This window comes from Manis javanica, chromosome 1, assembly GCF_040802235.1.
Source record: "Manis javanica isolate MJ-LG chromosome 1, MJ_LKY, whole genome shotgun sequence".
NCBI classification, from domain to species: domain Eukaryota; kingdom Metazoa; phylum Chordata; class Mammalia; order Pholidota; family Manidae; genus Manis; species Manis javanica.
In genome coordinates, this window is record NC_133156.1 from 22,263,652 (window position 1) to 22,273,712 (window position 10,061).

Here is a 10,061-nt window from a genome sequence, read left to right on the forward strand (position 1 = left end):
AAAAAAGCCGAACCTGTAGAAACAACGGGAATGGTAGCTCCAGGGGCTGAGGGGCAGGGGGAGGGGAGCTGCTGGTCAGAGAGCACAGACTTCCAGTTCTAAGACGAGTAAGCTCTGGGGGGGCTGATGTACGGCATAGTGATCAAACTTAATAAGACTATGCTACATACCTGGAAGTTGCTAAGAGCACAGATATTAAGTGTTCTCACCACAAAAATGAAATTGTAATTATGTGACATGGTATAGGTGCCAGCTAGAGCTATGGTGGTCATCATTTTACAATATATGTGTATCAAATCAACACATCATACACCTTAAACGTACACAATGTTGTACATCAGCTATATCTCAATAAAGCTGGAAAAAAATAATAAAACATTTGTTTCCCTGGGCACATCCGGTTTGCGACGGGCCAGTGGATCTCAGGGGAGAATGCAGGGAGGCTCCCCAGGAAGGCTCGCAGTAGATGCAGCCCAAGGAACATGACGCATCGCTACAAGTGAGGCTTCCGTGGCTATCTGCCGACCCCCCTGAGTTAGCTCTCTGGGGTGCTGTAATAAATCACCACAAGCCGAGCGGCTTAAAACAACAGATATTTATTCTCTCAGGGTTCTGGATGCCAGAAGTCTGAGTCAAAACGGTGGCCCGGCCGGTTCCTCCTCGGGTCTCAGGGAGAGCCCACTCGGAGCGCCTCTCCCTCGGGGGCAGCGCACAGTCCTTGGCCCTCCCGGGCCTGTCGGTGCAGGACTGCAGCCTCTGCCTCCGTCCTCATGTAGCCTCCCCTCCGTGTCTCTGTGTCTTCTTCTTCTCTGTTTCTTATAAACCCTCTGTCACTGAGTTTGGGTGTACCCCAGATACACCCTAAATCCAGGGTGGCCTCGTCTTGAGAGCTTTGATCACATCTGTAGAGACCCTACTTCCAAACACGGTTCTGTCCACAGATGTGGGGGCTCAGGGCTTGGGCGTATCTGCTCGGAACCACAATCTCACCCACTGCTCCCACCTCCCAATGCAGCCGCTGCCTCTAGGCCTCCGCATGTGCCCCTCTGGGTCCTCCCCCGAGCTCACCACAGGCAGGAGCTCCAGCTACTGAGTATTTCCCAGTGACAGGCCCTGTGTATGTACAAACACATGAAAACGGCATTTAGTTTTTAAAGTAGTAATTTCTATTAAAGTCACATTTGTACATAATTTTAGAAAAGCAAACAGTACCGCAAGATTTCTAAGGAACGGTGGTCCTGCGTCCCGTCCTTCCCAGCTCCCACCCTTCTCCCCAGAGGAAACTACCTTCAGTGCACTTAATGTTCTTCCAATATTTACACCCAAAATTATAAATAAATTCCTTATGCTGCTCTTCCTTGAAATTTCTATTTCACACAGTATTTACTGACCCCCTGTTGTGGACTATGAGGACTTCGCCTCACCTCCCACATTCCCTTTCCCTATCTTCCCAACAGGGTTTATGACAATTTTGCTTACTACTGACCTAAGGAAAGTACTTTGATCGTGACGTTTTCTCCTGTGCAACTTCAATCCCCAAACTCTCAGAATCACTGTAAATACTGTTTTTTTTTCTCATGGTCAAACGCGTCAGAGAATAAATCTGTTCCGTTTTCCTTTAGGGGCTCTTTTCCCCAGACTTGTCTGCGTCCTGCCCTGATCCGGGCCTTGGGCCAACCGCCCTGGCGCTTCCCTCTGTCTCTCTGGGAAACTCTTGTCTGCCTGCCCCACTGAGGTCTTCATTTCCTGCGCTTTGCCCCTTCCTCTATCCCAGTTTACTCACCCATTTTCATCAAGCACATTATCCAGGAACTTTTTGAGAAGGAAAACATAGCAAGTAAAAATGTTGAGACCTTTTGAGTCTGAAAATGTCTGATTGATAGTTCAATTCGATATAGAATGCTTCACTGAAAGAACTTCTCTACATCACCTTGGAAGAGTTGTTTCGGGGTCCTGCTGCCTTCAGGGTCGCAGTTAAGAAGTCTGATTCTGAGTCTAAACGGCTCCAACACGCATTTTTTCAGCCAGTCTCCCTGAAGCCAGCCCTTACCCACCAGCTTCGCTCTCCATGGTACAGCCAAGCCCCAGCTTCCCGGCTTCTCTGGGGCAAAGCAGGCTCCTCTCCCGGGCATGCCTCCCTCGGGCTGTGTGGTCCGGCTTTCTTGGGTTTAGGTTCCAGTCTGTCGATTACCATTCCTCATCCAAGGGTGACCAGGGAAGCACTTGGCCACTCAGGGGCACTGAACGGCCGCTTCCTACAAATGACCAACAGGGTCAGATCTGTGCGGACCGCTGAGCAGACAAGTGTCTGCCCTGCCTCTGTGCAAACTCGCTCTCTCCAAAACCCCCGTAACGCTCTGTGTTTACTGTTGTCTCCTTTCCCATCCTCCCTGTCCCGAGGCGTGCCTGCCTTTTTGTGTTCCTTTAGTATCATTTTGGTGGGATTTCAGCATGAGTAGAAATAAATGCATGTGTTGAATAGCAAAGTCTACAATATGCTATGTTCTGTTATCACATTTAATCCTTCACAAACCCTTATAGGTGAAAGGCATTTTTACATCTGACGTAAGGAAACTGAGGTGCACATATGTTTACAACTCTCGCTCAAGATTGGACAGGTAATTAGTATGGAACCAAGTTCAGATCAGCTGGTCTGGTCCCAAAGCCCACACTCTCACCTCTCAGAGAGCAAGCATCTCTCAAAGCCCAGGGGTGTCTTTCTGCAGCCCTTTCTCCATCTCAATGTGCTTCCCCAACCTTCTGCCAGATGCGTGTCTGTCAAAGGAGGTCAGCTGTCCACTTGTGTCAGAAGCACTTGGGAGTGACCGTTCTACGTGTGCACTCCTGGGCTCTGCCCCAGACCTCCTCAGAGAATGTTCATCTCAAGGGGGTGAGGGGCCGGGGTTTGCATTCCAAGCTGGACCCCCCGAGGATGATGACTCTCAGACGTCTTGAGAAGCACCGCTCTAGTTAATGTTCGCCTCTCCAAAGCAGTGACACACACCATTTCTTACTGGCCTGAATCCCTCGTGCTGTTGGGTGACTTAGGTAGGTCTTGATGAATCTAGGCTGTTTACACGGGAATTCTAGAGATGAACATCTCAGATAATTAAGGTGCAATACTGAGAAGTAAACATTCAGAGTTGCTTTTCCCAGGATAGAACACCTAAATATGCTACTACTACAAAAAAAAAATCTAAGTATGCTACCTCAAAAAGCATAATCTAAACAACTCAACTGGGATAAAAATACAGCAATTAGCAAGAGAACCAGGGAGGACTAGGGGACAGTTCCACAAGAGAAACTAATATTTGCACTGATCCTGGCGCTGGAACACCCCGGCGAGCCAGAGGCCAGGCGCAAGGACTGGGCAGGTAGAGGGCCGGCTGCGGCTCCACCCGGGCAGGCGGAAGGGGCATCTCAGTGGGGGCCGGGCCGCCCGCTGCACCACGGTCAGTGTGGGTCTGTCAGAAGGGACTCTGTGACCAAGCCTGCTGCGGGCCTCTCTGGGGATACACACCCCACAAACGCCACTCCCAAAACACATCCCGGGGGGGGCGACGACACCACAGTCAGAGTGTGGGTTCTGCAGGGGGTTGCCTGTGGCGCGCTCTCCATGCCGTCACCTTGGCGTGGCCTCGGACAAACCCTAGCCTCGCTGGGTCTCCGTGTCCTTATGTGCAGACATCTGGCTCACAAAGTGGGTGTGAAGACTGACTTGGCGAAGCCGGGGCAAGGCCTTCACAGGCACGGCTCCCGGGACAGGAGCCCTGCCAACTCTGGTTGGGTGACATACCCTGGTGCCCCGGCAGCACATGCCGACCCGACTGGTCTCTCGGGGTTTGACCTTTTAATGTCCGCCTCATACTTAGCTCTGGTATTTAGAAATAGAAACAGCGGTCCCGTTTCTGGAGTAAAGCTTGGCAGGTCACTTCTGGAACCTCCTCGAGCACTGTAAGTACCATCGGCACCTGGCCTGGCAGCCACTTCTCCACAGATGTGCAATGCCACATGCTGACCGCAGGGCCTGTTTTTCCCAGCTGGGTCTAGTCCCTCCTTCTTGCCGCCTTTTGTCACCGGCTGCCACTGGCCACCACCACCCCCTCCAGAGATACTGCCTCCCAGGGCTTCCAGACCCCACAAACCCAGCCATTCCGTGATCCTGTGGCCCCCATTTCTCACCAGACTGGCTTCTTAGATACTTTCAGACATTCTGCTTTGCTAAGCCTGTGTGACCTCTACATAAAGCCAACACACAGGTATTGATTTTTACAGTCACCACACCCTCTCAAACTCTAGAAAACAGATTCCCTGAAAGTGAGTTTTGTATTTAGAAATTACTTTTAAATGGAAAAGAAAAGCCTTCCCTTTTACTTGGGTTTTCTCTTTTGGGATGGGTCACAAAACTTAAACTGTGCAATAGAGCCTTAGGAATGTCATCCTCGCGCCATAAACGTGTCCTGCACTACATCCACAAATACCTCTCCCACGTCGGCCTGGAGCGGAGCCCCAAAAGGGGAAAGTAGGATCTAGGACAGCCTTTTTTTCTTCAAAACCTTCCTTTAGTGTTAAACCAGATTTAAATATATGGAAACTAAGTTAAAATTACTCATCAATGACTTTCCTCTTCTGATTCATATAACTTTCAAGCAATCATCAATATCGCCCTACGAATCCCCAGCATCAGCGGGTGTTTTAAAAGTGAGATCAAGCAACATTCTCGTCATAATGTTGTTTTTTACAACTGTGAGCCGGGAGCCCGTAGCAAGTTCCTGCCCCCTCTCATCTTAGCGGGCATTTTTCCTATCATATCCTAGACTTGAAATGTTAATCTTTTTTTTCTGACATACAAAAACCAAAACTTAATCAAATGAATCAGGTACCATGTTACTGATGGACAACGCAGCACAAAAACATCAGAATTATCTCTTAATAACGGATGGCCCCGCACAGCTCAAGTCCAACCCATAAAGCACTGTTCTGCACCGATTTGCTTGGACAAGAAGTTCCACTCACTGTGGGGACTGTGCGAGGAGGACAGGAGCATCTGGGCTCCCAGAGCAGAAAGATGGCGACTCCGTCGGGGGAGAGCTGTGGCCATCCTGCTGCTGGAAGCTGCTCATCCCACATTTTCCTCTGGGTTTCCTAATAAATAGGAAAACAAAGAAATCGTTTAGAGGTCTCTGTCTAACTAGACTCAAAAACTATTCTATAGTTCTAGAACTCCTCAAAGAAACTGCACCCTGGTATCACAGGATGACCCAGTAATAAAACACTGACTGTCAACCAAATTGCAATAAAGACCCCATCAGCGCTTTTATATCCTAAACATTTCGTTGGATTTTTAATGTAGGCCGGTGCTTGACTCGCCATCTCCCACCACCCTTACTCCCTCCCTAAACAAAAGGGAAATAGCTGCAACATAGTTTGTTATATATATTTTTGAGCTTTGGGGCTGGATTGCCCAGGGTTCAAACCCCAGCTCAGCCATCCACTGTGTCCTTGGGCAGACACGTCACCTAAGTTCTTTGTACTTCACTTCCTTCATCTATAAAATGAGGATAATACCTCTAGAGTTGAGTGAGAACTAAATGGATGAATTTAATATATATAAGCACTTAAAACAATGCCAGAACATAGTAGGCACTCCACAAAAGTTAGCTATGTTTATTATAATCTTGCAGCCCACAGGCCAATCATTCATTGATTAGGAAATTACTATTCTGTTCAGGGCCCAGTGTGACAGGAAGTTACATGTTACCTTGGGGACCAGTGAGAAGGACAAGTGTGTAACTTGAACAAGTGCTTTTACTCTGAGCCTCTCGCAGCTCAGAGACGAGATGCTGTGCACCCTGGCGCCTAGGCTGCGAAACAGAACACACGTAAGCAGCCCTGGTTATGGAAGAAAGTACAAATCTGACTGCCTCTGGGAAATCACTCCTAAAGAACACTTTTTTTAAAATTTATTAATTATTTGTTTTTATTAAGGTATCATTGCATACACTCTTACAAAGGTTTCACATGAGCAACAGTGTGGTTACTACTTTCACCCATACTATCAAAGTCCCCCCGCACCACATTGCCGTCACTGCCCATCAGTGTAGTGAGAGGCCAGAGTCACTGCTTGTCTTCTCCATGCTGGACTGCCTTCCCCAGGACCCTCCACACATACACCATTGAACACTTCTTTTTAAGGAGCAGCCAGCAAAGCTCTTAAGTTAGAGAAAGAAGTGACGCCCACCAGTTCTGAAAGCTTTGATACCCGACTTTGAAGACCAGATTTGAGCTTCGGGCCGGTTTGGCGCTGTCTGGCCTCGGCTTCCTGTAAGCCCGTTTCCAGCGTTCAGGAGGCTCACGAGTGATGCAGATGCGCCAGCGCGTTCACAGGGGGTGTCGGAAACTGCAAAGCTGGGTCATACGGGCGCCATCAGAAAGGATTCTAATGAAAATGTCTTGTCCAAAACTCATCGGTAGGCCCAAGTCGGTCCCCGGGCAACCAGATGCCAGCTCCTGAGTTCGTTTTGTAACTGGTCTGCTAGCACAACGAGGTTTCCATCAACTGTCACTCAGTCCTGGGCAGCTGGACTCGGTTCTCTGCGAAACGACTTACTCACCACTCCTGGGTGTTTACACAGGACTGGCCTTCCTCCTCGGCCATCACCCAGCCACAGGTACACCTTGCACCATACACATCTGTCAGGGCCAGTAGGGCCTCCTAAAGGACAAGGCAAGCTGCTCTTAGGAGCTCATTGAAGCGCTCTCCGGGGGAGCACCTGGTGTCAGGCAACGTGGTCCCACACGTATTAACAGAGCATAACCACACAGCACAAAGGGAGCGACACGTGCTTTTCTATTTTTCAGCCCCAATTTTACTAAGAGGGTTTGGATTTACCAAATCATGTCATCCATTTCCTTCCTCACTCCTTTAGATAAACGGGTGTCTTCCATTTACCAGGAGCAAAACTTTTAATCTTTGCTATTTATAAGGAAAATTACAACAAATCTGCTTCTAATCTTGCCATTTCTGAGCTTGCTCTGAACTCAAGTCGCTTCGGCCGGTACATGTGACATGTGGCGCCTCAGGTCCTCTGCTCAGCCCCATACCGAGGCTCATAAGGCTTGTCTCCCACCTGGAGTTTGCGATCTGAAATGACCAGCTGGGACTCTGGCAGATGTAAGACGGACACACAGAATGGTGTTCGCAACAAGCAGACAAAGGACGCGGACAGGGCTCGGGGTGGCCGAGCTGGCCAACCGGCTGTCCTAGCAGTCGTCCTGTTTGCACTCAGGTTGCCGCTTCCCTCATTCTTAGCTGTGGACACTGAAGCCTGACCTGGCAAATGCCCCACGGGGCCGAGACGGAAACGGGCTCCTGAGGGATGGGCCGCTGGGCAGGCGAGGCAGGGCTTCCTCCTCCCTGCACGGAGCAGCAACTGCCCACCTCCGGGCCACCCAGTGTTTTAGGAACATATTAATCAAAACTATCATGTTAAATGTGAGAAGATGATGGTGACGGTGAGTAGTTTTTTTTGTTGTTCAATTTCATAAATTTGATTGTGTGAACATTCTGTGCCAGCCACTACCCTGAGCCTTCAGGTAACAAGGATGATTCTTAGGGATGACAAGAAACATGGGGAAAACCGTTAGCACCACATAGTCAGTGTTGTAAGGGAGGTTCTTAATGATGCTAAGGGCCAAGGAGGACGCTCCTCATCTCTGCCCCAGGCAGGACCTGAGCAGCAGTTCACCAGATGGACGTTGCATGGAAAGGCGTCTGAGCATCAGGAAAAGCATGATGCGAGGTCTAGGGAATGACAAAGAGCGGCTTAGGGAGCTACACGTGGCCGGAGGGCACTGTACCAAAGCAGGAAACAGGCCAGATCTTGAAGGCCCTTCTACACCCTGCTAAAGGCTTGGATGTGTCTGCGGGCAGCTGGAAGCCCCCAAGGGACTGCCACAGATTCACAGGATGCTCTGGCTGCCCTGCGTGGGCTGAATCATAGGAGCAGCACAGGCGGGGGAATCTCAGAAAGTCCGTGGACGGTAGCAGTGATCGGGCAGTGCGGTGGCTGGAACGAGCATGGGGAGCGACGGCAGCTCTGACGACCCACTAGACACAGGGGGCAAAAGGAAGGGGGGACACCGAGGGACTCCTAGGTCCCTGATCTGGAGGGCGTGGGGCCAGGGCGGCGGCGCTCCCGGAATACAGCGCGGTTTGCAGGGAGAAGGGCACATTCTGGGACCCACGTCGGGGTGGCCATTCTGGAGGTGGAAGGGGCACAGCCAAAGCTCCCGAGTTTGGGGAATGTTCCTCTTGTGGGTGGTGGTGAGGCTGGGTGGGGAAAGCTGGCCAGGAGAGGGGCGGAGAGCGGGCAGAGGAAGGGGCAAGGGCGACGGCAGGACGCAGGCGGCAGGATGCCCGGGGACAGGACGCGGTCACGGAAGCACAGGAAGCGAGTGTCAGGTGTCACCAAGGGGCCAGGAGGGACACCTCTGAAAGGGGGGCGGTGGACTGGGGGCCCGTCACTCACGTGCTCGAGTCGGTGACTGTGCACTGAGCACCTGCTAAGCACACAAACCGTTCGAGGCACTGAGGATAAATCAGCGGACAAAACAGAAAGTAATCCTGCGCTCTGGACTTAGTCTAGTGGGGGACGCCGACAATAAATAAATAAATAAGTGAAATTTTAATATACTGGGTAAGTACTGTGGAGAAAAAGAAAACTGGTAAGGAGGGCCACGGTTGGGGTTGGGCGAGGTGTGGGTACCGTGTAAAATAAAGTGATTAAAAGGCTTCAGTGAGCAAGAGAAAGGCCTTGAAATTAGAGTGTTACTAGCATGGGTTTCAGTACGGCGAGAAGGTAAAAGCCAGATCTCAGTGAAGCGAAGAGCAGGAAAAAGAAAACAGCGGGTAACAGCAACTCCCCCAAGAAGCTGCCGCTAAGGGGAGGGGTGAGTGAGGTCCTGGCCCGGCGGGAGGGGCCTGCAAGCAGGTGGCTTTGTGCGGCGGAGCCAGGAAGCGGGCTGCGAGCCTGCCCAGCGCCAGGGGCGGGTGCACTTTGCCGACAGCGGGGATGTCGCTGCTTGGAGTCGCGAAACTGGGTGTCTCCCACCCAGCCCTCCACCAACTCCAGCTTCGCCCTGAATTAGGAAGCAAGACCTGCTTTCAGTAGAGGGAGCACATGGATATCATGAGGGGTTTCCACCGATTGGGACACAGATAATAAACATGCAAAATTTATCGGAAGAGCTGATGTCTGAAATGGGAACTGAATCTAGGGACGAGCAAAGTGGTGGCCAAGTGCACCAGGAGCTCGGGGTCAGTGCCAGCTCCAGATGGCGCCCTTCACGCACATCTCAGGGCCGCCAAGTCTGGCAGGGAGAGAGCACCTACCTCATGGGTGAGAACACCGAAGTCCACAGAGGTGAGGTCCCACGCATGAGGCCACGCAGCCGGCGGGTGCCGGAGCCAAGATTCCAGGGACAGCGGACTCTCCTTCACAACGTGCAGCTTGAGATACAAAGGGGAGCAGAATATACAACCCCTGCACTCGGCGCTTCCACACTGCTGGGAACCCGAGCGTATGAACGACTATCAAACAATGAGATGAATGAGACACTGGTTTATAAGCCGGGTTCTGCGGGAATACAGGCTTGTAAATTCCCCCAGATGGTTAGATATTTACGGTCGGCCAGGAAGGAGAACAGGAATGGCAAAGACGAGATATTAACAAATCCTTGTGATGATACAGTGAGTATCCTTCACTGCCACTGTATTTTAAAATACGTATCCAACACATCATTTAAAATCAGCAGTTTCTTAAGTGTATGTGTAGTTCACTATTAGGAGCCTTATTTGCAGATTTTGAAAATACAAAGTTTGATTCATACATTGAAAGTGAAGTGTTTCAAGATACCAAAGCTTTTACATTTTGTAGAAGGAATGAGGGAAATAAGAATATAATGTGTAGATATAGATGTATCTTATTTTTGCATATGTTCTGTAAGAACTAACCAGAATCTCTCTGGTAAGGATGCGGGGAATAAGCTAGAAGGGACAG